Source organism: Castor canadensis, chromosome 12 (assembly GCF_047511655.1).
Source record: "Castor canadensis chromosome 12, mCasCan1.hap1v2, whole genome shotgun sequence".
Lineage (NCBI taxonomy): Eukaryota > Metazoa > Chordata > Mammalia > Rodentia > Castoridae > Castor > Castor canadensis.
In genome coordinates, this window is record NC_133397.1 from 66,440,067 (window position 1) to 66,467,897 (window position 27,831).

Sequence of the window (27,831 nt, forward strand, 5' to 3'; positions counted from 1 at the left end):
TGCAGGCAAATGGATGGAACTGAAGAATTTCATGCTAAGCAAAGTAAGTCAAGCTCAAAAAATCAAAGGTCAGATGTTTTCTTTCATATGTGGAAGTTAGAACTATAAGTTAAATGTATATATAAAACATATGACCATATGTGTGTCTGTCTGTCTATCTATCTATCTATCGGCACAAGGAAAGGTGGAATGAGAGTGAATATGGTGGATGTATTTTGTATACATGTATGATAATAGAAGAATGAAACCTGTTGAAATTGTTCTAAGAAGGGGAGGAGGGGGAAAGAAGGAGAATGATGGATGGGTTAAATCTAGCTAAGATATATTGTAAGTACTTATGTAAATTTATAATGTGTCCCCCTGTACAGCTATCACATGCTAACAAAATCACAAAAATACATCAGTGATGTTATTAATCCTCTCTGTTCCTATTCTTTCTTTTATTTGGTGGTACTGGAATTTGAACTCAGGACTGCATGCTTGCTAGGCAGGTGCTCTATTGCTCAAATAACTCTTCCAATCCTCTATTTTTCTTATTTTATTCTTTTCTTATTGCTTACTTTAACTGAATTTATTTGTTCTTTTCTAACTTTGTAAATCAAAGCTTAGTTCAGATTTTTACAACTTCCTTTCTGAAAGGAACATTTGATCACATAAATTCATCTTCAAGTGTTATTTGAGCTGCAGTAAACAAACTATCATTCAATTCTAAATATTTTCTGCTTTCCTTCTTGGTTTATTTATTAATCAATTGGTTATTGGGAAATATCTGGGGAGGTATATTTATCATTGTGCATGAGTATTTCTTTTCAAATGTATACTTTCTTTTAGATTTATTTTTGTTTTCAATTTGTAGCTCAAATATATTATGATTAGAGAAAAGATTTTTATGATGACACCAGTTCTTTTTATACTGTTTATTCTTCTTTTATGGTCTGAAATACACATATACTTAGGAGAAATGTGTTTTCTAAATGCTGGTTATTGGTTCCAACATAGCCATTAGATCAATCAGTAATTAGGAATTCCAAATCTAGTATACCTTTTGAATTAATGTTTGGCCGAACCCAATTATTTTGAGACTTATTAAAATCTCGCAATATAATGATGTTTTCTGAAATTTTCCATGCAGTTCTATGTCTTTTTTTTATTTGTTATAAAGCTATGTTATTAAACCCACACTGTCAAATCAGAGGTGTATGATCATAAAACCAATTAGCTTTGTGAGTCACATTACCCAGTAAAATGTCATTTACCTTTAGTTTCCATTAATTAGAAAGAATGAAGGAATATTTCAAAACAGACTAAAACATAATATATCTATGTTGAATCTAATGAAGTAGTGTAATTACTTAAAAAAAAAGAAATTCTAATTTGATATGAAATAACTTGACTCCAATCCTAAAATGCAGGCTAGATGTAACTGCCATTTTTTGTTCTGGAAAACTGTTATAGATATTAAATAAAGCTCAGTGCATTTTATCTGCAACCAGAGGAGAATCTGGTCAGTTGCTCAGCAGGTATTTCAGGTAATTAAAACACTTCTTCAAGCTGAGAAGGCAATAACAAAAATGTTTGAGAGGTTGTTCCAAACAGTCTGAGGTGAGATAATTGTTTCCTTAGAGAATAAGCATCTTTTATCTTGGAAAAGATTTGGAATTACTTCTAATTGGAATTATTTATACTTCCTTCTTAATATTTTTTCATTATGGTTAGAATCACCTTTCCTTTTGTTTAAGAAAAGTCGAACTATTAGAGTAATAGATTAACCCTGTAATTTTAATTGCAGAATGTTTGGTTTGGTAATTGATTTAGATGTCTGATCTTAAAATGAAATATTATTATTGTAACCCACTGTTAGAATATTTAAGGAATTTTAAAGATTGCTACAATGCTAATAGTCTAACTCATTTTATTTGAAATTGATAGGTAATGTTTTTGAATAGATAATTGGATTAATCAAGATGGAAATTGAATATTTTACATTTATGACTACAAGTTATGATTTAAGGTGTTTGAGTTAACTTTTTAAGTTGGAATTAGTAGATAATGTCTTCTGATCTCCTGTACAGTCTGTTTTCTTTTGGTTCCAGGTGCGATGACTGTATTTCTAAATCTTCTACTGGTTGTTGGTAGTCATGTCATCAATTAGTGTCACTTCTGGGATGAGACTTTTCATTGTCAGAGTGACACACTTAGCACTCTTTTTCCCCTTCTGTGGCACATCCAAAAGCTTTCAGAGAGGACAGCATGAAAAAATGGAGAGTCTACTGGCCAGGGTATTCAAGAGCCCATACAGAATAGAGGTTCTTGTTAAATTATATATGTAATGCAGGGAGAAATGATTTCTGTTTATTTAAGCCAGTGAGATGATTATCCTTGTTATTTCAGGCTACTTTATCCTGTCCAGACTAAAAACAGTTCTTGTTATGGGAGGATAACAACAGGGGGAACAGAGCCTGAAAGATACTCCTTTTGCTTAGTGGTTAAGAGGCAGATGGAGAGAATAATGATGGGGAGGCTGAAAAATTGGTAATTCATGATATGCTACTAAAACATCTGTAAAACTTTCAAATTTAGTAGTTTAAAAGGCATACTCTGTGCTTATTACGTTCGTATCTGTAAAGGAAAGGGGTATAAATCTTTACTATGTAAAACTCAGTCCTGAGGTAAAGACAAAATCAGGATTATTATCTATATGAATGTTTTGGACTATCCTCTTGAATCCCTGAGACTCTTGCAGGGGGGTCTTCAAAGTAAAAACTATTGTCACATAGTAGGAAGACACTATTTGCCTTTTTCAATCTCACTTTTTTTTTTGTCTCTACATTACATCTAACCTTTAAGAAACTACCAGTTGCTAACTATTAATGAATACTCACAGTAATCTGGAAAGACTATTAAATGCTTTCCTATTTCCCAAGTACATATATGTGATAAGCCTATGTGTCTTCACATATCTCAACTAGCACAACACAGCACAGAAGATTGAATACAGACACAGGTCTGAGAACCCCAATGGGTTGTGGCCAATTTTTACCTGTTCCTCAATACCAGTCTCCTCTTCTGTCTCAGTCACAGCACAATAAATTCTTCATTTCAAAATTTGTTTACAGCTAATTAATTTGTAACTAATATAGATAGTCTAATTTATGGACAGTGAGATATGAGAAGTAAGTAGTGAACAATTTTGTGAATTTTACCTTTAAGTGGAATAGTGTTCTCTTGACATTATTTTCCTCTGTAATCTTGAATACTACTGGGATACTTGGAGTTCCTGCAGTCACTGTATACCCTTATATAGACAGTGAACTTTGAATTTATTTGCTTAAAAAAATGAAACCTTGTGAATTTTACTAAGGTTAATTTCATTTTTTTGTGGCATGCAACTGTAGCTAATTCTAATGCAATAATTTGCATAAAGATGTTACATTTTTCTTTTTTTTATAACATTTTCATAAGAAACTCAATCACAGGCATGTGCACATTCACACACGCACATTGGTAGGCTTTTTAGGAAATATATCAAAGCTTTACCCATAATGGATAATAAAGTAAATCTCTGCTACAACTTACTGGACAGAAATACAGCATAGTCCTTGGGAAGAACAGTTTCTTTTCAAAACAACTGCCCTTAGACTTTTCTTCTTGGGGTTCAAGTGTTAAACCAATGTTTTTTTCTCTGCTACAATATCTTAATACACATGACATGCTTTGTCTAAGCAGTAGTCTTATGGATCACTTGGTGTATTTCTATTTTATAGTGTTAGAAAATAGCTTCTCATTTTTTTTCAGTTAGTTCTTCAGGTATTTCACAAAGTTCACACATGCTACATACATAGCCTGTATGTTAAGTTTCACCATTACTGACATCCTCTGGATTGCTGCAATCTACCTAATCTTTTTTTATTTGATGTGTTAACACACAAAAAGAAAAAATAAACTTCATTGTGTTTATAAATGAATTCTAGAAGTATATGAAAATGTTGGTACTAGCTATGTCTGGGTAGTTGCCTGTTGAGTAATTGTGTGCACTTTCAATTTGTTCCAGAATGACCACCTATTACTTGAGTAAGAAAAAGGAAATGTTAAAAGCAAATAAATAAATAAATAAATAAATTAGGAATTTCAATGACATTAAATTGGTCAAAATGAATGCATTCTTTAACCTCCATGCAGAAAATCCAATTATAATAAAACCATGCCATCTTACACTTTATCAGCTGAAATACTCTAGAACCTGACATTTTAAAAAATGCCCTCAGGAAAAAGTTCTCACTCAACCCCAACCTAAACTAAATTTAATTTGAATATAGCCAAGCTGGGAGTTAGATATGTATTTGCTAGAGGTATATTATTCGATTCTCTTGATGACATTTTTGATGAAAAATTATGTTTTCTCTCTTTCTGACAGGTACACAGCAGTGGTTTACATGTGGAAGTTACTGTCACTTTAGAATAAAAGAGAATGTTAATCCTAGCAGTAAATTTAAATATTATCCAATACAAGAAAATTAAAACAAATGCAAATGCATTAGGCTTCTGATTTTGATTAGAGAATGGATCTTATTATGATACAAATTCTTTTTAAATTATTCTTTCTTTTTTTCTGTCCTATACCATAATTACTTCTAATTTTTCAAATAACCAACTATATAACTCCTATGAATAGTGTAATTTCTACCAGCTATTTTTTAAATTTAGTTTTCAGTTATATGTCCAGATAATTTCAGACTCATTGTGTCCAATTCTGAAAAACTCATGAAAATTTTTGGAGAACTAGTTCATCAATCGTTTAGAGAAAATATAATTTTAACAATATAAAGTTTTCTCATCAAGAAATATGGTTTATCATTTCACCTATTGAAATATGTTTAGTAACATTTTCTTAAATCTTCCCTTTCTTATTTCGCTACTTAATAATCATGTTTTTATCTGCATTTGAAAATGGATCAATACTGTCTTGATTGGTGTTGTTTTCCATTAAATTGCTAATCCAAAACAGAATTTGATAGGGGCTGTTCTTAAAATCCTCATTAAAATATGCCTGAAGTAATATAAAAAGGCAAAAACTCACAGCAACAATGGAACAAAGATTGACGGCCTGATGCTGGAATCTGGGAGGAATTGTCAGTAATTATAAGGTAGACGGAGAGGTAATAAGAAAGTATCTTTAAAGGCTCTGCATATGCTATTCTTTAACTCTGAGTCAAGAAATAGACACCTTCTGAAAAGTGGTAGGAGGCTTCATGATATAAATATTAAAACTTCCGTAGAGGTTTCATGCTTCCCTTTGTACCTATTCTCTGTGTCAAAGATCCTGAGCCTGGGCTAGTCAGAAACATGGACCTTCATTTATATGTCTTCCCCTCACATTTTAGGCAGATGTGGTACTGTATCTTCTGCTCCAAATCCCATCGCCCTAATTCCCTGCCACCCCAGTACATTTCATCTAGTTAGAAGTGTGAGGAGTAGAACATAGCTCAGTGCTGAGTGTATGTGAGTGTGTATGTATGTGCCTGAGTGTGTTAAGTATTTTGTACTTGGAAGAAGGTCTGTAATTGTACCATTTGGGGGGACACTGTCCACCTGATTATACTGTTGTTAGTATGGGTAGTGAAAAGGAACCAGCTTCAGAGCATGATAGGAAATAAATTTTTCTATGCAAATATTTTTTTAAACTGCACTGCAATGGAGTTTGTGAATAATAAAGTTAAGCGCTCTAATCCATCATTTAAGAAATAGAATAATTCAATGCAGTGAAGTCTTAAAATCTAAGCTTTTTATAAACAGACTATGCTGATAAACTAGAAAAATCAGTAATTGGACATTTTCTCACTGGTTTATCAATGATATTATTGCATTTAGAAACATAACATATTTTTCATTCCAAATGCAATATAAAAAGGTAGCAAAAAAGTTACAATAAATAGTCTATCTTATCCAAATAAATCTAACCACCAGTAACAGTCACTGTGGTCAATCTTTTTCATTTTTAGTATCATCTACTTAAAATGCATGTGTGCAAAATTCATATTTCTAAAGATTGGGAAATGCTGTTATACCTCATCTCTTATGCAAATAAGATATTAACCAGGCTGAAAAACAAAATGTTTTCCAGGTAGAAGGACACATTAAAATATGCAGCCCCTTTCTTCCATCCTTAGTCCAAGAGGACTAAGTTTTGGAGGCCTGACCCTAAACAGCATTCCAAGAATTTCATACAGGTTAGGACTCAATGATGGTGTCACAGACACATGGTGGTTCCTGCATCTGTTAGCAAAACAGCATGTATACTTCACTGGATCACTTCATTATCCCAAGAATTGTACGTGTGCCAACCTGTCTGCTGCCTCATAGAGCTATGTAATGGCCATAGTGAACATTGCCCTAGTGGGTGTAAATGGCCTATAACTGGTTTAATAAGTTTTACTTTCATTATTGTTAAAGGCAAATATGCTTGTTTGCTGCATTAGGCAGTATACATACACCTTCTGAAATTTCCTCAGGACAGTCCAGAAAACTGATTCACCAGAACACAAGGATTTGGGGCAAGCTTTTGTCATGTCAAGTTTATGGATCTTCAAATCATTTGTGCATACTAGTCATATGGTATAGCAGTCTGGTTTTTTTGCTGAAAAAAGATGAAGAACACTACAGAGACACCTTCCCCAAGCATATCTTTTCTTGGAGTTGGGCTAGGACAATCTCCAAAACCTCCAACATTATTGAATAACACCCACAGATTTAATGGGATAGAGACAATTTTGCAATGGTTGAAACGACACTGCATACTATTTTTTATTTAAAATTAGTTTTGACTGTTACACAAAAATATAAAAGTAGTACATTTTCATAGGTTCTTATGAAATTTTAATACATATACATTGCATGTTTAAATCAGGTTAAACATATCCATCTCCTCAAACATTTAGGTTCACACCCTTCATGTCCTGTCATTACAGTGTAGTATTTGCTCAAGTTGTTATGATTTAGCTCAGCTTAGCAAAAGCCCTTCCTGGTGCCTGGGACATAGCTGGATGTGGAAATTGGGTAGTCTCATTTGTTTGTTTCCAGATGTAGCTGTTTGGAAGGTGCTCTGAAAATTTAGGCATCTTGCTGGTTCATTTCAGAAAAGGAATGCATTCTTGGAAGATAAGTTGGGAACAGGCAGATTTATAGCCTTACAGGAGTCAAGGAGCCATAGAGCAATCTCTAGAAAGGCTTTACTGATTCTCTGGTTTCAGCTTCTCTAGATACCTTCTACTTGCAATCTTTTCACAGACAAGAAATCTGGAATAAGTCCAGGGCACCTCAGAATTCTTGGTACTCATGAAGGCATTTTCTTTCATACTCTCCTTTATGATGTTGCAACAACATGTTGAAAACAACTGTTTCCCCCTTAGGGTCTGCAAAGATGGGGCTGTAGAGAAATGAGAACATTCAAAGAAAAAAGGGCTTATACCTTCCTGTTTTTTGTTCCTTTAAGGATCACTTCGAAATACTCCTTCATTCTCTAGCATGGTCTCATTTCTATAATAGCAGTTGGTTCCAATTTGCAGCATCTCCATCAGTTTGCAAAACCAATCTCATTGGGTACACTTCTGAGAAACACCAAGCAGCTAGAAGTGCTCTCTTCTTAGAGATCTGGGCCCTAAATCCCCAATAACTCACCCCACACTTCTAAGTTTTAATAATTCCAACCTCTTCCCTTTGCTTTGGCAAAGGAATGGAATGGATGGAAGCTATGTGCTATAGTTGGTCTACGTGATTATTTTTGTTTTTTTTTTTTCATTTTTCTTTTATTATTCATATGTGCATACAAGGCTTGGTTCATTTCTCCCCCCTGCCCCCACCCCCTCCCTTACCACCCACTCCGCCCCCTCCCTCTCCCCCCCACTCAATACCCAGCAGAAACTATTTTGCCCTTATTTCTAATTTTGTTGTAGAGAGAGTATAAGCAATAATAGGAAGGAACAAGGTTTTTGCTGGTTGAGATAAAGATAGCTATACAGGGCATTGACTCACATTGATTTCCTGTGCGTGGGTGTTACCTTCTAGGTTAATTCTTTTTGATCTAACCTTTTCTCTAGTACCTGTTCCCCTTTTCCTATTGGCCTCAGTTGCTTTAAGGTATCTGCTTTAGTTTTTCTGCGTTAAGGGCAACAAATGCTAGCTAGTTTTTTAGGTGTCTTATCTATCCTCACCCCTTACTTGTGTTCTCTCGCTTTTTTACTGTCTGTTAATAGGTCTCTGAGTAAGGTGGACCCTGTGGCATGATATTCAAGAAGCTTATTTTGCTCCACTTGCAAGGATATCACAAAGCCAAATGTAGTGTGTCACCTTTTCATGGGATGGACAAGTTCAGAAGGCTTGGGGAGCATCACAAGATCCTTGGATTTCATGAACAGACTGAGCAGGGTAGGGAGCCCCCAGAAACCCTTGAAGATGAGAGAAAAGTAAAGTATATTAATAAAGGTAGCTGAATGAAATCTGCAGCTTTTTAACACCATGGTGTCCTCAAAGCCATATTCATTGGATACAAGTATTCAAAGCTTTCTTGTTTGGATTGGATCAGGCTCATTCCCAATGAGGTAGAGCCATAAGAAAGGTGGGAAATTGGAAGGGAGTTCCTGGGACTTAGGCCTGGCCAGATCTTCCTCCTAGTCTGGTTCCAGTTTCTTGAACTATCAATGTGGAAATCCAATTTAGAAGACAAGTCAAAATCTGGATTCAGCCCAAAGCTGAGAAGTGGAGCTCCTGGTCCCAGACTATGGGTCAAGAATATCCTGACTTCCACTCAGGTCTGTTCCAGATTGGGCTCAGAGGCCCAAACATATCTCCATTGAAGTAGCAGGAGACTCTGGTCAAACTGACCTTTGCTACTGTTTTCATAGTTGTGTTGTATGAGCTTATACCCATTTTAACTCATTATTAATTCAGCTGAGGTTGATTTTGGACAAAAGAAGTTTTAATATTAAATGGAATGCAGACTAAATATGATTTTAAATAGAATCAGGTAATCCTAGAATTTAAGCTCCTGGAGACTCTTTTAATTCTAAAATACTATCTGGATATTCCATGAAATAGCCATTGGATATTCTTGACCACATTTCATCTCAGGAACTTTTTTCTATAGCTTTTTTGACTGCTCTTTATCTTTAAAATTGCTAAATAATTCAGAAAATAAAAATTTCATGTTATGCCATAAGCCTAAGATACTTTTACCTATCTTTCTGATATATATTTTACAATGAATATATGTAAAATATATGTGCTAGTGTGTACATCGTTGCCAATTTAAAAGTTGCAGGTTCTTTTCTTATTTTGTGTAGATTTTAAAAATTAGATGTCTGTTGTATTTTCCTTCTCTGGTATCACTTCTTTATTTTCTCTGACTCTTCCAATATAAATCTTACTGATCCTTAATTCTCTGTTGCCTCTCAAGACTTTATTTTTAATTCTTACTTTCTTTTATATCTAGATTATCTTCAAAGTATAAAAATACATATTTTTGATATTTTATAGTTTCATGCTTTACTCATACACACTTAATTAAAAAATAACCTTAGATCCTGAATGTAGAGAAGATGTATATAATAAATCTAGGTGTAGGTAAATAATAAATAAATTTAAGATGAATAAGAAAAGTAAGAAAAATAGAAAATAACGGTAGAAAGGAGGGAGTTAAGTACCAAAACACAAGCTGAAAACTCACATATGAGTCTTAGAAGTAGATGAATAATTAGAGTTTTTACTTTCTAGAATATATTGTGAAAAAGGATGCTATGATAAACTACTATATTTGTAAGGCTTTTAAACAAATGGGTTATTCAAGAGATGCACAAATATTACTAATAAGGGAGATCACCAGCCTTCCTTCAACACAGAAACACATACTTGAATCCATATGAAGAAAATAATACATTAAATAGTTTCTTTTTCAACTATATCCTTCAAAAGTAAGTGAGGTTTCACAGGCTCTCACTTATTAACCTTGGTTTCAAGATCACAAGCAGTGCCTGGCTCTTAGTTGCTCAGCTATGTTGGGCTAATTCTTTTTCTCTAGGCTGCTAGTGTTGCTCCAAAAGTGTTTCATGATGAAGCCATTTACATGCTGTAAGGGAAAATTGGGCTAACTTAGTCACATTGTTTCTGGAATGTTCTGGCTTAAGTCAGAGACAGGTTTTTATAGACTTGTACATGGAGGGCACCAAGGATGAAATGACTTCTGGAGTGAGCATTGATAAAACCTCAATTAGAAGCCTCAATCCATTTTATTGAATGCTTATTGTATTTTTTTTTAGAAAATTATAACTTTTCTCCCCTCAATATCATTGGCTCAATGAATAATTTTAGAGTAACTTCTATATTCTTGGTTACAAGTATGAGATATTCTAAAAGCACATAACTAGGCACTGAACTCGATGAAGGTTAAGGAAGTCCCCTGTGAAGGACTGACACTTTAGCTGAGGCAGCCTGATGAAAGGAATGCACTGTTGAGCAGCTCAGGGATGAGTTCTAGGCAGAGGGAGCATTTCATGAGTAGGTCATGGGCAAGAAGAAGCAACTGCAAGAAGCTCCACTTGATATAAATGGAGTGAGGGAAACTGGGTATTTGACAAGACTGCAGATGCAAACAAGGGTCAGGTCATTCAGGATCTATCTCTCAGGCTAAAGATTTAAGTCTATGAGCAAAATGAAAAAGAATGGCATTGACATACTTTAAGCAGGAGCAATTTATTATGCTGCATACTAAAAACATGAATGTGAGAGCTGTGAGGAAAATGGATGGGACAGAGAGATGAGACTGGTTGTTAGGAGCTAAGCTGATAGATCAGAAAAAGAATATGATAAGAATATGGTGTACCAAGGCAGCAGGACTGGAAGTGGAAGGAAGTTGGTAGATTTCAGCTATATTTTGATGATCCTCCTTTAGTGAAAGATAACTGGATTTGGGAGATGAAGGGACATTGCAGTTTCTCCATGTAGTTCTGGCATAAGCAAACAGATAATGGCACCAGTTTTTAATGTGGGAAACACTAATATGGGAAGAGAATTTGAAGAGAGGAAGTAGTGAGTTCATATTTAAACATGATTAGTGTGAACTGCTGTAGAGCCAACTGAGTGGAGATACTGATATGAAGTGTATTTAGATTATAAATTATGAGAGATGAGATGCATCAATGTCTGCAGTGAGCCAGAGAAAAAAGCATAACTATTAGTGGGTGTAGAATAACTGAGGAATGAGAGTAGGATTACATGAAAACAGTCCAGAATTGAGCACAGAGTCCCGAGACAGTCACAGAGTATGTGATGATGGTTTCAAAGAGAACAAATTTCTTAAGAGTGCCATGGTCAACTAAGTGGACTTCTGAGAAGTTAGACAATTTAAGATGGAGATTAATGAGGACCCATTCCCTTTAGCAATATGGAAGTTATTGATGGCCTTTGTAAGAGCAGACTTGGCAAGTTCAAAGTTTATGAAGGAGTACATGGCTGGCAGGAAGTGGAGAGAGCATAAATAGATATTCTTTGAGAGATGCTTCTTATTGAAATGGAGCCAAGATGTCAGGAACTGTAGAACTCAAGGAAAGCGCTTTTGACATGAAAGATGTAGAAAATATTTGATAACTCATTGGGAGGATCAACAGATAGTGACAGGAAATAGAAGGAATAACAGCTGAGTGAAGTTCCTGAGAGGATGGTTGGATACTTGAAGCAGCCCAGTAGCCCTGGAGAGGGAAATATCTCATGTACAACTTGAGATGAAGAGAGGAGATGGCAGATTTATAGATATGGCAGAGAGAACTTGAATCAGCTCCCATCTCTGTCCTCTATCCATTGTGTGAAAAATGAGGCCAAGTAATCTGACATGGCAAGACAATAGAGGAAGGGATAGAATTATAAAATTGAGGAAAGAGAAAAACAGATCAGTTGCTTTTAGCAATCCAGAGGTCAGATCTCTCCAGAGAGCAATTTTATGTAAGTTTATTTTGCTTCCTCATTTTTTCTTGAATTTGATTTAATTTGTACTGCTTTTGGAAACAAACGATTTAAATTTGAAGGGAACTATAATGACTATTTGGGAAATAATTTTAGTTTCATAAAACTATTAGTTTTGTAGTCATTATGGCCAGGGGTTCAAAGATACAAAGTGATATTTTTCATTTTCATTTTTATAAATAAGTATTTCTTTCTAGGAATTTACCTGAACTTTATATCTATCTTCTATCCATCTATCTATCGATCTATTTATCTATCTATCTATCATTTTTATCACTATAATAAAAAGTGTTGGGGCAAATAGCTTATACAGAGAAAAAAAGTGTATTTTAGCTCATGATTCAGGAGGGTATAGTCCAAGGTCAAGCAGCCCCTTTGCTTTGGGCCTCTGGCAGGTGTTACATATTATGGAAGGAGTGCATGGTAGATCAAACCAGTGTGTCACAAGTCAGAAAGCAGATGAGAGGGAACAGGAAGAGACCAGGTTCACACAGTGCCCCTCAAGGACCTAATGCTCTATGTATCTCACACGAAGCCCAGACTCTATGGTTCGCAGCTCTTCCTAGTAGTGCCACCTTGGTGATCAAACTTCTAATTCATGAACTTTTGGGGGCCACAACCCACACTCAAATCACAGCACCCTGTTTTCTACCCATTAATCCATTCACCTTCTGTACCTACTTATATTTAAACAAGCTAGAAATAATTTTGAAAATAATTTTAGAAATGAAGTAGAAGATAAAAATTTCCTATAGTCAATCATTGAGATTTTTGAAAGTTTTTTCCGTAATACTGAAGATGGGTGAAAACACTATAGAATTCTCTTCTTTTCTTTTTAAAATTGTCACCAAAGTCTTAAAGCCTCTCTTGAGGGTTTTTCCAAATTTGGGGGACTGTACTCAGATTATTGATTGGTAATTCAAGTTTAACATTTCAGTACACTGATCTCCACAAGAAATTAAATCAGTTCTTCCTTTTCCCAGGTTTGTGTACTGTCACCTATTTAGTTTTGGGATATCAATGATCTCTTGCTCACCTTCAAAAGAATCCCTTCTCTGTCTTCCAGGGAAACTTTTTATATTTTATCTTGAGGGTTTTTTTTTTTTTTTGGTAGTACTGGAGTTTGAACTCAGGGCCTCTTGCTTGCTAGACAGGCACTCTACCACTTGAGCCATACCTCCAGCCCTTTTTATATTTTAATGGCAGAAATTTCTTCGTTTATGATTGATTGAAAACAATTCTGCATTTGCCACTAGAGTTGGCTGAGTGTCCTTTTTAATTAGCCAGATTAAAAAGATGATGGTAAATCACCCACAATTACACAGCATAATGGAAATACTGAAAATCCTGATAAAAGGATTATTCTCGTCCTGTGCAGCCCTTCATTAGACAAACGCCCTTCTAACAACCAGTACCCATGATCATGACCTTGTTGCCAGTTCACAAGGACTGTAAGCTCTTTAAGTCTATTGAATCTTAGAGCCAGGCTGTGCCTTATGTGTGATCTGCGTCAATTATCCTAAATTTCCTTAATGGGAAAGCTGAGGATTAAAAAAGTTATATGAAATACTAAGAGTCATAAGGAAGGTATTTGTCTCATAGACATACATATCTCAAGTCTGGAACATAGTAATTGCTCAATAAATAATTTTGAATTATATGCCACAAAAAATTTATAACTCCTGTCATCTAGGTTCTATGACAATGGTCAGGGACCTCTGCGTCTTCATGACAACTCCTTTTATGTGTATGGTAAGGAATTTGCACATTACACCTATGGTCAGGAAGAATGTTCCTCTTCATTGGTTAGATCATGAGGGCTAAAAAGTGATATTGGACAAAAAATCCTGGAGGTAATGAATAAATATTTAATAATTTAATTCTTACCTCTTCAAAATGCTTTTCAGAAAATATTAAAACTACTCTGTACAATGAATATTCCAGAGGCAGATTACAATAGATACAGGCTAGCTGACTCTCCTGATCTCTCCTGATCTCCTAAAGTGCATTCAGGCTGTACTTTCAGTGCCTTTCAAAAGAATATGTACTACCTAAGTCTATTTTGAAGGGATTAAGTAGTACTAAAGATTAACCAAAGTTTAATTCATTTTTACTTAAAAACAATGCATGCAGGGACAGAGAATTACCTAGAGGCAAAATATCATCATTTTGATTTTTTATACTAGAATTAAATAAAAAGTAGTCAAACTAGATTTGAAAACTAGGCAGGAGTCAAAGTGGGACTTTTTAAAGCTGTTCTAGGAGGTAGGTCACTTTTTGTTGCAAGAAATTAAATTTCATGGTTTGAGTGAAAGCTTTCAGATTTGCTTCCATGATGCGGAAATGAAAACATTTTACACAGACTGCATCTAAATGTGGGTGAGTCACCAATCCATATCTGGCCTTCACCCATGTTTGTGTCAAGCTGACACATTGAAATAAATCCCAGCTGGTCTCTGTCTCCTCTTTGAGTGTTTGTTCTTCTGTTTTCACCTGAAAACATTCTTTGGGGCCAGTCACAAGAGAGAGGAGTATAAGTGAGCTTTTTGTCACTCTCTTAATTCATAGCAGAGGTGACCAAGAAGGTCAAATATTGGATAACAATATACACAGCCCTCCATTTAATTCCCAATTTTCAAATCTACTTGCTTTAAAAAATGTCTCTGGACATTAAATTGTTCCCTTTGGGACTCTCCTTAAAAATCTGTGCATTGAATTTAGGCATATGAAATTTACTTGGGAATAGGACCTCTTTTTACCTCTTTTCCCCACCACCATGACCATCCTTTCATAACTCAGTCTCCAGAATTGTGCAACTTTGTAGGAATTTCTTTCTTAGGCATTCTTGCTCTTTCAGCTTGCATTTACACTAATGACTGTGTTTCTTACAATATTGTCATTGGAACACTTACATCAAAATCACCTGGATTCTTGGGCCTCACCTTGTACTCACCTTCTGAATCAAGAGGCAAGGATTAAACATTTTAATTTTTATAAAGTACAGGCATGTTTTTATACTGGCATAAAGTACTTGCTCTCTGCAATGAATTTAAATCTAGGAACAAAGATTTAAGCTGGAGAAATATAATGTCTGCCAGAGGGCAGAGGGGCAATTTGTCAGAGGACAGTAAGGTATGCTAAGTCACATCATATCACCACTGAAATCTCTATGCTCCAAGTACACGTGCTCAAGGTGCTAACTGATGTTACACAGCAGAATAAATTCTTCTATTTTGCCCTGAGTATTCCAGAAGCATTGTTTTAGTTACCTCAATCTTCTTGTACTGGAGTCTTTCATGCCATGTAGGTATCTTCTTCTAGGATTGCAGAGGAGAAGGAGACAATTTTGCTTATCATTGTGGGGTGCTGTGGCCTAATCTTGATGACTACATTATGGAGGCTCCTGCTGATTGGCTACTCACCCTCCTATGCCTATCTTTAGGCTTTTGCCTCTGACCTACTGCCTTCTGGTGTTCACACAGGGGAATCCTGTCCAAGCAATGGCCTGTCCAAAGGCATTTTGAATAAGATGGAAAAAGGCTAAGAAACATGCAAAATTTGTCTTTCTGGAGTACCTGAAATGGCAAAATAAAATCCAGAGTGTTTTAGACTATTTTGACTGCTATAGCAAGGTACATAGACTGGGTGTTTGTGAACAACAGAGATGTATTTCTTACAGTCCTCTAAGTCTGACATCAGGTACTAGCATAGGGTTGTAGTGAAGTCTGTCCTGGTGAAAGCTCTCTTCTGTGTTACAGATTGCTGTTGCTTTGTATCCTCACATGGTAGAAAGAGGGCAAGAGAGCTTTCTGTGGCCTCCTTTGTAAGGACACTAAATCCACTGATGATAGCTCAACTTTGTGACATCATTTTCTCTGAAAGTCCCCTTCTCCTAATACCATCCCGTGGGAGGTTAGGATTTTAACATGAATTGTGGAGCAACACATTCACCAGGGAAATTAATCCATTGCACTAGTGAATTCACATGTTGTATCTTGTACACTGGACAGTGAAGTAAACTAACTTTTCTTTTCCTATTCATTTGTAGGTCAACAATAGCCAAGAGCAGAATGAGATGTATCTACCAAATGTAGGTTTCTGATAGTCAACAAAATATAAAATTACATGCCATTCTGCTGGATTGTTTGCTGCCCACACAGAGTTGTCTCCTCCTATTCCACATTCACCTTTGCATTTCAGGGAAGAGGCCTGAGAACTGCATGGTCTAAACTTTGTCCCCAGAAGGGTTCCATGTCAAATCCTGTCAATGAGAGAGATTCTCTCATATTTAGTAGATAAAGAGAAGCCAGTATTACTAGGTGGGTAGATGTTGGCAGATGGTAAACAGAGTTTTGTTTGTGGCTTTCAGAGATCTTTCTGAGAACCACCCACCTTGGGCTATAGGGAATTGAGGTCATTGATGGTGATGTCCTTGAAATTCCTATACTTTCAGTTTCCCTGAAAGCTAGCAGTGGCCTCTGTGCTATTTCTTCCCCAATCTATTAAAAAGCTTTCATAAGTCTATAAATTCTCTATATTAAATTGGTTCCAAACTTTACTAATGTAATAATCTTCTATCTTTTCTATTATTTCAAATGTATTTGTTCCTCTTTATGGAAAAGAACTTGAAATATTACCTAATTTTGAACTGATGTGGTTTGGAATTCATCTCATCTAGAAGAGCGTAATCTGGAATAGACGTTGTGTCTAGAAGCAGGGAGGGTCAGCACTACTGTTCAATATACCTAGGTGAGTGTGTGGATGTAGGTATCTTGTCAATAATTTCAGTTGAGCTCAGTCTTTTAGTTATCCCCACAATATGTTACATAGTGAGTGAAGAAACCTCCACATTATTGTATCCTAAGCAATTTAAGTCATCCCCATCATTCAATAGTAAAGCTGCAACTTTGGGGCACAGAAGCCATTTACCTAGTGCTTGTCTAACTTCCTACCCTAATGTATGGGGATCATTTTCCTCCACTAAATTTCAGAATAATTTGCTACATAGCAATAAATAATTCCAGTCGCATGACAGGATTTATATAATCATAGATTGCCTTATAAAATCTCATTTTACTATTCCCCTTTCCCTTCAGGGTTGATATCCTTTACACAACTAGTCTGTGAACCTTTAAAGCTACATTTTATATTTATACTGAATTTTCCCTGAAACTGATCTCACTGTTTGGCACTCAGTAGGAGCTTTCCAAACTGCATTGGCTAATGGGCTAGGTAATTCCAGAGCGCTTCATAGAAATTCACACTGATCACAGGCTCTGAGAGCTTTCAAAAAAATTATTTTTGTGATGGAACATATGGGTTGCCAAATGCACAAAAAAAACAGAAAGAAGTTTCATGATGTCAATGGGTGTGTGGTTTGCCCTCCTCATTTTAACTATCAAATTTTTTGTCATTTCATTTGCTTACAATTATAAGTGGCAAGGAATATCTTATCTCAGAGTTTGGTACTACGTATTAGTCAGTTCATAATTGTTGAAATTAGGGAGAGGATGAATTCCATCCAAGTACTACTGGTGGCATATTATTGGCAGGGCATGGACTCACTTAGGAGGTTTGGAGAAAGGCCTTGTCACCTCTCTTGTTCATACTCCCTTCTCCTTAAGAGTTAGAACCATTGCCATGTCAGATATGCACAAGAATAATTATTAGACTAAGTAAATTAATAAATACAAAGCAACTATGGAATTCAAAATGGTAGGTAGACACTAAGTAATGTTAGTAAAATAAAATTTTACAATTGTTCCTGTTGGCTTTTAAGTTAAATAAATTAAATATTGTACTATGAAAACTTAGGATCATATTTTGTTATATTAAAAAGAATTACTCAAAATTTCAATAAAAAAATTAAAATTATTGTAGGAGTATCCTCCCCTGTTTTCTCTTATACACTTCTCAGTCATGGGCACTACTCTTATGACTGTAATATAATAGGGGAAGTTGTATAATAAGGGAATCCAGTAAATAAAAAGGTAATAAACAATATCTGACACTTTTGCTGGGCTGCAAAGTCATATGTTGATGTGCTAATGCCAACATTTCTCAAGTAGTCTGTCTGGTATACAACTGCTCCCAGGCCCAAATTGAACCACATTCCAAGATGTTCCCTTGCCACCTTCCTGTAAATAAGAATGGGAATGATTTGTTAGAGAGAACACTGTTCTATGCCTACATTTTACTGGAAAGGCTAACCACCTCTGTCTTACCAACCAGTATTTAACACTCTACCTGAATCCTCATTTGACCCACGCCTGAGACATGGACAAGGACACTCATTTGCTCTCTTTCATCTAGGTACGTAAACACTGATAGCCTTCCATGCACCAAAATTGGGGCCACAGTGTCATATCTCTAGCTTTTGTGATTCTTCACAGTAGGAAATAAATACAAGTTTTTTAAAATTGTCCAGCCTAATTACAATTCAGTTCACTTTGAGGGAATAGTGTGTGCTTGAAAAAGAAACTGATACACTTGTTTTCTGATTACCAATAGAGTCAGCTAAGAGTCATGTTTTAGATAATATTTGAAAGAAAGGAAATTCCCCAAAGTAGGTGATTTCTCCTAATTTACTAAGTCATCTTGAGTATCTTTGTGAAGAGTAGATGAGAGGATTCCAAGCAGGGATAAACTTCCTTCTTTAGTCTGTTGAAAGTACTAGACTATTGGAGCCAGGAGTGGGGAGGCATTTGGACCTTCTTTGCCTTAACATAAGTGAGAGGGATGGGATAGCTCCAAAATAGCATTCAGTGCCCTTAAATCCACTTCCCACTATCACCTTTCTAAAACTCCCATTGAGAATTGAATAGTACAAGCTAAAAATCTTGCTGTGACATTTGACACCATAAAGGGTTCTCTTGGATGTGTAGCAACATATTCATTTATCTAAATCTTACCCATTCTTTGCAGAGTTAAAAGACACATTTTAGAGTAATTATTTTTCTTCATTTTCCTTGCAAAATACCAATCTGCAAGTCTTCTCGTGTAGCTTGTCCACCCTGGTTCTTTTTCTTCCTCACCAAAAGTTATTTTGGTGACTTCAATGGCTATCAAATAATACACAAATTTCTTGACCTCATCTACCCTGAACAGTTTGTTAGTGTTTAAGTCATTTAAGGTTAACCATTTTATGACCATATCCAGTACATTTTCGTCATCCAGAGAATGAATCTTCATTTGCTATGTAAAAAGTAAGCACCTTACTTTCTGACCAAGATATTTTAGCAACATTGATCTTTTACTCTTTCCTGTCAATAAATTTTAGAGTTCACTTTCTTCCTTCTTTGCCTTAGTCTATGCTCCATCAATTCAACCACATTTTTACAAATATTTTTAATCCTTACTGTCTTTCATTTGAATAAAAAATGAACCCTCTGCATATCTTATCAATTCCACATCCTTGTTATGGTGTTAACAAACTCATGGTCTCTAATTATGCTTTTATTACTCTCTAACCACACTTCTACATATGCATCCTTTGCCCTTTTCTGTTTTCCACAGTGGCCACTGCAATTCTCATTATTTTTGGACTTCTTTCATCACTATGCTGGATAATCTTGATTGTCAACTTGATTAGATTGAGAGATTCCTAAGAGATTAGTAAAGCACATCTCTGGGTGTGTCCTCGAGGGTGTTTCTAGAAAGGATACACATGTAGGACAGTAACTGACGGGGGGAAGACCAGCCTAAATACGGTTAGCATTATTCATTGGTCTGGGAGTCTGGATTGAGTAAGAATAAGAAAAGGAGGAAGCTGTAGAGTATAGGTACTCTCTGTGTCTGCTTCTGAGAAGCCATGATGTAACATGCTGTGCTTTATCACATGCTACCTTCTATGTTGGGCTGAATCCCTTGAAAAATGATCCACTGTAAGTCTTTCCTCACTTAAGTTATTTTTCTCAGGTATTTGTTACAACAATAGAAAACTTGTCTAACACAATCACTCATCTTTCTAATTTCTCAGAAATCATTGATGGACTGAAACTCCCTTATTTCTTTGAGTTCATAACTAAATATTCACTAATTTTTCACTTTTGTTTTTCATTTGTCCCTACAGCAGTGGTAAGGCAGCCACCATCCTATATGGCAGTGACTCCAGAATCCTTAGATGACCACATTTTGATGAGTGCATCTTTTTTTTTACTATAGGCCTTGCATTTGGGATTGGCAAAAATAAAGATCACACACATATTCCAACTATGATGACAATATGTTGACCACCAGAAGGATAATTAAGGCAAAAGAAGGACAGTCTCTTAGAGACAGCCATGAATAACCACAAAAATATTACAGCCTGCACTATGATTGCAACTAAAATTACCAGAGGGAAATGGGTGGCAGTGGCTGTACGGAAATAACACAGAAAGCATTATACTATGTATACTTTTGCAACTGTAAATCAGTAGCTTTCAGAAATGGTTGTACTAGAAGATTGAAAAGCAAACATGGAATCATAACAAGTAAGTGAGCAGTGCCTCAGTTTGTTTTTTATTACTGTAATTATTTTATTTTTATAATGAAATCTTTCATAGTCCAGACTTCATGCTGTTTCTTTGATATAATGCATAGGTTCAATTATACTTTTTGCCTTCAACTAGTTAAGTAGCTGGTATCAATATATTTTCTGAGTAGTCCATTCCCACTAGTCTGATATGCTTCTATAAAATTGGGTTTACTCTATACCCACCTCATTCTTGACAAAGGTGCCAAAAATATACGATGGAGAAAAGACAGCCTCTTCAACAAATGTTCCTGGGAAAAGTGGTTACCCATCTGCAAAAAACTGAAACTAGATCCATGTCTATCACCCTGTACTAGTATCAACTCAAAATGGATCAAGGACCTAAATATCAGACCTGAAACTCTGAAGTTACTAAAGAAAGGAGCAGGAAACACTCTGGAACAAATAGGTATAGGCAAAGACTTCATCAATAGAACCTCAGCAGCCCAGCAACTAAGAGAAAGGATGGACAAATGGGACTTCATAAAATTAAAAAGCTTCTGCAAAACAAAAGAAATGGTCTCTAAACTGAAAAGACCACCCACAGAGTGGGAGAAAATATTTGCCAGCGATGCATCAGAAAAGGGACTGATAGCCAGAATATACAGGGAACTTAAGAAACTAAACTCTCCTAAAATCAGTGAACCAATTAAGAAGTGGGCAACTGAACTAAACAGAACTTTTTCAAAAGAAGAAATTCAAATGGCCAAAAAACACATGAAAAACTGCTCACCATCTCTGGCCATAAAGGAAATGCAAATCAAAACCACACTAAGATTCCACCTCACTCCTGTTAGAATAGCAATCATCAAAAACACCACCAACAGCATGTGTTGGTGAGGATGTGGAAAAAAAGGAACCCTCATACACTGCTGGTGGGAATGCAAGATGGTACAACCACTCTGGAAAAAAATTTGGAGACTTCTTAAAAATCTAAACATAGACCTACCATATGATCCAGCAATACCACTCCTGGGGATATACCCAAAGGAATGCAACACAGGTTACTCCAGAGGCACCTGCACACCCATGTTTCCTGCAACACTATTCACAATAGCCAAGTTAGGGAAACAACCAAGATGCCCCACTACTGATGAATGGATTAACAAGCTGTGTTATTTATACATGATGGAATTTTACTCAGCCATGAAGAAAAACGAAATCTTATCATTTGCAGGTAAATGGATGAAACTGGAGAACGTCATTCTGAGAGAGGTTAGCCAGGCCCAGAAGACCAAAAATCATATGTTCTCCTTCATATGCGGACTTTAGATCTAGGGCAAATGCAGCAATGCTGTTGGACTTGGATCACATGACAAAGGGAGAGCACATACTGGAGATATAGGAATAGGTAGAAAACCCATAACATGAAAGTGTTTGATGTCCCCACTCCAGAGGAACTAATACAGAAACCTTATGAGGACAGGTTGTCATGAGCAGGGGATCAGGAACCAGTGTAAAGATCAGTTAGAGTTAAATCAACATGAGTCGTAACACATGGGTACATGAAAGCAATAGTAGGAATCCTTCTGTATAGCTATCCTTAACTCAACTAGCAAAAACACTTTGTCTTTCTTATTATGCATATGTCCTTTCTTCAACAAAATAGTGATAAGGGCAGAATGGGACCTACCTGGAACTGAGGAAGGGGGGAAAGGGTGGAGGAGGGACTAAGGGTGGAGAAATGACCCAAACAATGTATGCACATGTAAGTAAATAAACAACAAAAAAAGAAAATCACAAAAAAATAAATAAAATTCAAAATGAAAAATAAAAAAAAATAATAAAATAAAATTGGGTTTACTCTGCCTTTTCCTTCTGACCATAAGGTTTATTTATTTTTATAAGAATTTTAAGTTTTATTGAGCTAGAATTTACATATATGATTCATCCATTTGCAGTAAATTTCTACAATTTTCAGTATAACCACAGATATGTGTGACCACCACCACAGTTAATTTCAGGATATCATCATCACCTTACAATAAAGCACTGTGGCCTTCTTATCCACCCATTCCTCTCCAAACATAAGCAATCACCAGTCTCTGTTTTGTATAGATTTCTCTGTTCTGGACATCTCATGTGTGGTCTTACGTGCTGGCCTTTCACTTAACATAATGTTCTCGAGTTTCATCTATGTTGTAGCATGCACCAGTACTTCTTTCCTTTTTTAAAAACTTATTTATTTTCATTAATTTTTTATTAGGATATATTCGTTGTACAGGGAGATTCATTGTGACAATTACAATTAGTTTTATACTGTACATTGGTTAGGTCACCCCCCCCCCCCACTGTCTCTCCCCCTTGACCTTTTCCCTGCCCCACTTAAAACTATTGCAAGAGGTTTCTTTGTTATATTTTGTGTCAGTATATGAATTACATCAACCATATTCTTTTTAAGATAACTTTGATCTCTTTTGGGGAGGACAAATTAAATTAAAAACTAGATTGAAAGAAGAAGCAAAAAGAAGAGAAGGGACAGAAGAGGAAGAAGAGGAGGACAATTAGTAATCTATGTCTCTGAACTGAAGCTTCACCAAATTCAGAGACTAACACAACTTTTTCTGGCATGGATTGCTTCCCATTCCCCCAGGATGCTGAGAAAGTGGGTTGGTAATTGAAAGTACTATCAATTCTCTTTATGTTTTAGTTCTAATCAGAGAATTCAGAGTATATAGGTGAAAACAATGTTTAGGGAAAATATTAAGGTAAGTAGAATGTAAGTAATAAATATTGCAAAACGAATGAGACAAAGTTAATGGGAGTTCCCATCTAGTTTATTTATTTATTTATTTTTTTTTTTCTGGTACCAAAATCTATATATATATATTTTTTTCATTTTTCTTTTATTATTCATATGTGCATACAAGGATTGGTTCATTTCTCCCCACTGCCCCCACCCCCTCCCTTACCACCCACTCCGCCCCCTCCCTCTCCCCCCACCTCAATACCCAGCAGAAACTATTTTGCCCTTATTTCTAATTTTGTTGTAGAGAGAGTATAAGCAATAATAGGAAGGAACAAGGGTTTTTGCTGGTTGAGATAAGGATAGCTATACAGGGCATTGACTCACATTGATTTCCTGTACGTGGGTGTTACCTTCTAGGTTAATTCTTTTTGATCTAACCTTTTCTCTAGTACCTGTTCCCCTTTTCCTATTGGCCTCAGTTGCTTTTAGGTATCTGCTTTAGTTTCTCTGTGTTAACGGCAACAAATGCTAGCTAGTTTTTTAGGTGTCTTACCTATCCTCATCCCTCCCTTGTGTGCTCTCACTTTTATCATGTGCTCATGGTCCAATTCCCTTGTTGTGTTTGCCCTTGATCTAATGTCCACATATGAGGGAGAACATACAATTTTTGGTTTTTTGAGCCAGGCTAACCTCACTCAGAATGATGTTCTCCAATTCCATCCATTTACCAGCGAATGATAACATTTCATTCTTCTTCATGGCTGCATAAAATTCCATTGTGTATAGGTACCACATTTTCTTAATCCATTCGTCAGTGGTGGGACATCTTGGCTGTTTCCATAACTTGGCTATTCTGAATAGTGCCGCAATAAACATGGATGTGCAGGTGCCTCTGGAGTAACAGTCTTTTGGGTATATCCCCAAGAGTGGTATTGCTGGATCAAATGGTAGATCGATGTCCAGCTTTTTAAGTAGCCTCCAGATTTTTTTCCAGAGTGGTTGTACTAGTCTACATTCCCACCAACAGTGTAAGAGGGTTCCTTTTTCCCGCATCCTCGCCAACACCTGTTGTTGGTGGTGTTGCTGATGATGGCTGTTCTAACAGGGGTGAGGTGGAATCTTAGCGTGGTTTTAATTTGCATTTCCTTTATTGCTAGAGATGGTGAGCATTTTTTCATGTGTTTTCTGGCCATTTGAATTTCTTCTTTTGAGAAAGTTCTATTTAGTTCACATGCCCATTTCTTTATTGGTTCATTAGTTTTGGGAGAATTTAGTTTTTTAAGTTCCCTGTATATTCTGGTTATCAGTCCTTTGTCTGATGTATAGTTGGCAAATATTTTCTCCCACTCTGTGGGTGTTCTCTTCAGTTTAGAGACCATTTCTTTTGATGAACAGAAGCTTTTTAGTTTTATGAGGTCCCATTTATCTATGCTATCTCTTAGTTGCTGTGCTGCTGGGGTTTCATTGAGAAAGTTCTTACCTATACCTACTAACTCCAGAGTATTTCCTACTCTTTCTTGTATCACCTTAAGAATTTGGGGTCTGATATTAAGATCCTTGATCCATTTTGAGTTAATCTTGGTATAGGGTGATATACATGGATCTAGTTTCAGTTTTTTGCAGACTGCTAACCAGTTTTCCCAGCAGTTTTTGTTGAAGAGACTGCTATTTCTCCATCGTATATTTTTAGCTCCTTTGTCAAAGATAAGTTGCTTATAGTTGTGTGGCTTCATATCTGGATCTTCTATTCTGTTCCACTGGTCTTCATGTCTGTTTTTGTGCCAGTACCATGCTGTTTTTATTGTTATTGCTTTGTAATATAGTTTGAAGTCAGGTATTGTGATACCTCCTGCATTGTTCTTTTGACTGAGTATTGCCTTGGCTATTCATGGCCTCTTGTGTTTCCATATAAATTTCACAGTAGATTTTTCAATCTCTTTAATGAATGTCATTGGAATTTTGATGGGAATTGCATTAAACATGTAGATTACTTTGGGGAGTATTGACATTTTTGCTATGTTGATTCTACCAATCCATGAGCATGGGAGATCTCTCCACTTTCTATAGTCTTCCTCAATCTCTTTCTTCAGAAGTTTATAGTTTTCCTTGTAGAGGTCTTTCACATCTTTTGTTAGGTTTACACCTAGGTATTTGATTTTTTTTGAGGCTATTGTAAATGGAATTGTTTTCATATATTCTTTTTCAGTTTGTTCATTATTAGTGTATAGAAATGCTAATGATTTTTCTATGTTGATTTTATATCCTGCTACCTTGCTATAGCTATTGATGATGTTTAGAAGCTTCTGAGTAGAGTTTTTTGGGTCTTTAAGGTATAGGATCATGTCGTCTGCAAATAGGGAATGGTTTTAATTTTTCTCCATTAAGTATAATGCTGGCTATAGGTTTGTCATATATAGCTTTTATAATATTGAGGTACTTTCCTTCTATTCCTAGTTTTCTTAGAGCTTTTATCATGAAATGATGTTGAATTTTATCAAAGGCTTTTTCTGCATCTATTGAGATGATCAAGTGCTTTTTGTCTTTGCTTCTGTTAATGTGGTTTATTACGTTTATTGATTTTCGTATGTTGAACCACCCCTGCATCCCTGGGATGAAGCCTACCTGGTCGTGGTGAATAATCTTTTTGATGTGTTGCTGAATTTGGTTTGCCATTATTTTATTGAGGATTTTTGCATCAATGTTTATTAAGGAGATTGGCCTATAGTTCTCCTTTTTGGAGGTGTCTTTGCCTGGTTTTGGGATAAGTATAATACTGGCTTCATAAAATGTGTTTGGCAGTTTTCCTTCCCTTTCTATTTCGTGGAACAGTTTAAGGAGGGTTGGTATCAGTTCTTCTTTAAAGGTCTGATAGAATTCAGCAGAGAATCCATCAGGTCCTGGACTTTTCTTTTTGGGGAGACTCTTGATTGCTGCTTCAATTTCATTTTGTGTTATAGGTCTATTCAGGTGATTAATTTCCTCTTGGTTCAGTTTTGGATGATCATATGTATCTAGAAATCTGTCCATTTCTTTAAGATTTTCAAATTTATTTGAATATAGGTTCTCAAAGTAGTCTCTGATGATTTCCTGGACTTCCATGGTGTTTGTTGTTATCTCCCCTTTTGCATTCCTAATTCTATTAATTAGGGTTTTTTCTCTCCTCATTTTAGTCAGGTTTGCCAGGGGTCTATCGATCTTGTTTATTTTTTCAAAGAACCAACTTTTTGTTTCATTAATTCTTTGTATGGTTTTTTTGGTTTCTATTTCGTTGATTTCAGCTCTTATTTTTATTATTTCTCTCCTTCTATTTGTTTTGGGATTTGCTTGTTCTTGTTTTTCTAGGAGTTTGAGATGTATCATTAGGTCATTGATTTGGGATCTTTCAATCTTTTTAATATATGCACTCATGGCTATAAACTTTCCTCTCAAGACTGCCTTAGCTGTGTCCCATAGGTTCATTTTCATTGACTTCCAGGAACTTTTTAATTTCCTCTTTTATTGCATCGATGATCCACTCTTCATTAAGTAATGAGTTATTTAGTTTCCAGCTGTTTGCATGTCTTTTGTCTTTACTTTTGTTGTTGAGTTCTACTTTTACTGCATTGTGGTCAGATAGTATGCATGGTATTATTTCTATTTTCTTATATTTGCTGAGGCTTGCTTTGTGCCCTAGGATATGATCTATTTTAGAAGGTTCCATGGGCTGCTGAGAAGAATGTATATTGTGTAGAGGTTGGATGAAATGTTCTGTAGACATCTACTAGGTCCACTTGATCTATTGCATATTTTAGATCTTGGATTTCTTTATTGAGTTTTTGTTTGGATGACCTATCTATTGATGATAATGGAGTGTTAAAGTCTCCCACAACCACTGTGTTGGCGTTTATATATGCTTTTAGGTCTTTAAGGGTATGTTTGATGAAATTGGGTGTATTGACATTGGGTGCGTACAGATTGATGATTATTATTTCCTTTTGGTCTATTTCTCCTTTTATTAGTATGGAATGTCCTTCTTTATCTCATTTGATCAATGTAGGTTTGAAGCCTACTTTGTCAGAGATAAGTATTGCTACTCCTGCTTGTTTTCGGGGGCCATTGGCTTGGTAAATCTTCTTCCAGCCTTTCATCCTAAGCATATGCTTATTTCTGTCGGTGAGATGAGTCTCCTGTAAGCAACAAATTGTTGGATCTTCTTTTTTAATCCATTTTGTCAAACAGTGTATTTTGATGGGTGAATTAAGTCTATTAACATTAAGTGTTAGTACTGATAGGTATGTGGTGATTCCTGCCATTTAGTTGTCTTAGTTATTTGAAGGTTTGATTGTGTGTACCTAACTTGAGGTTACTCTCTACTGTCTTGCTTTTTCTTATCCTGCGGTTTGGTGCTGCCTGCCTTTTCATAGTTAAGTTGGGTGTCACTTTCTGTGTGCAGGATCCCTTGCAGAATCTTTTGTAATGGTGGCTTTGTGGTCACATATTGTTTTAGTTTCTGCTTATCATGGAAGACTTTTATTGCTCCATCTATTTTGAATGATAACTTTGCTGGGTAGAGTATCCTGGGGTTGAAGTTATTTTCATTCAGTGCCCGGAAGATCTCACCCCACGCTCTTCTTGCTTTTAA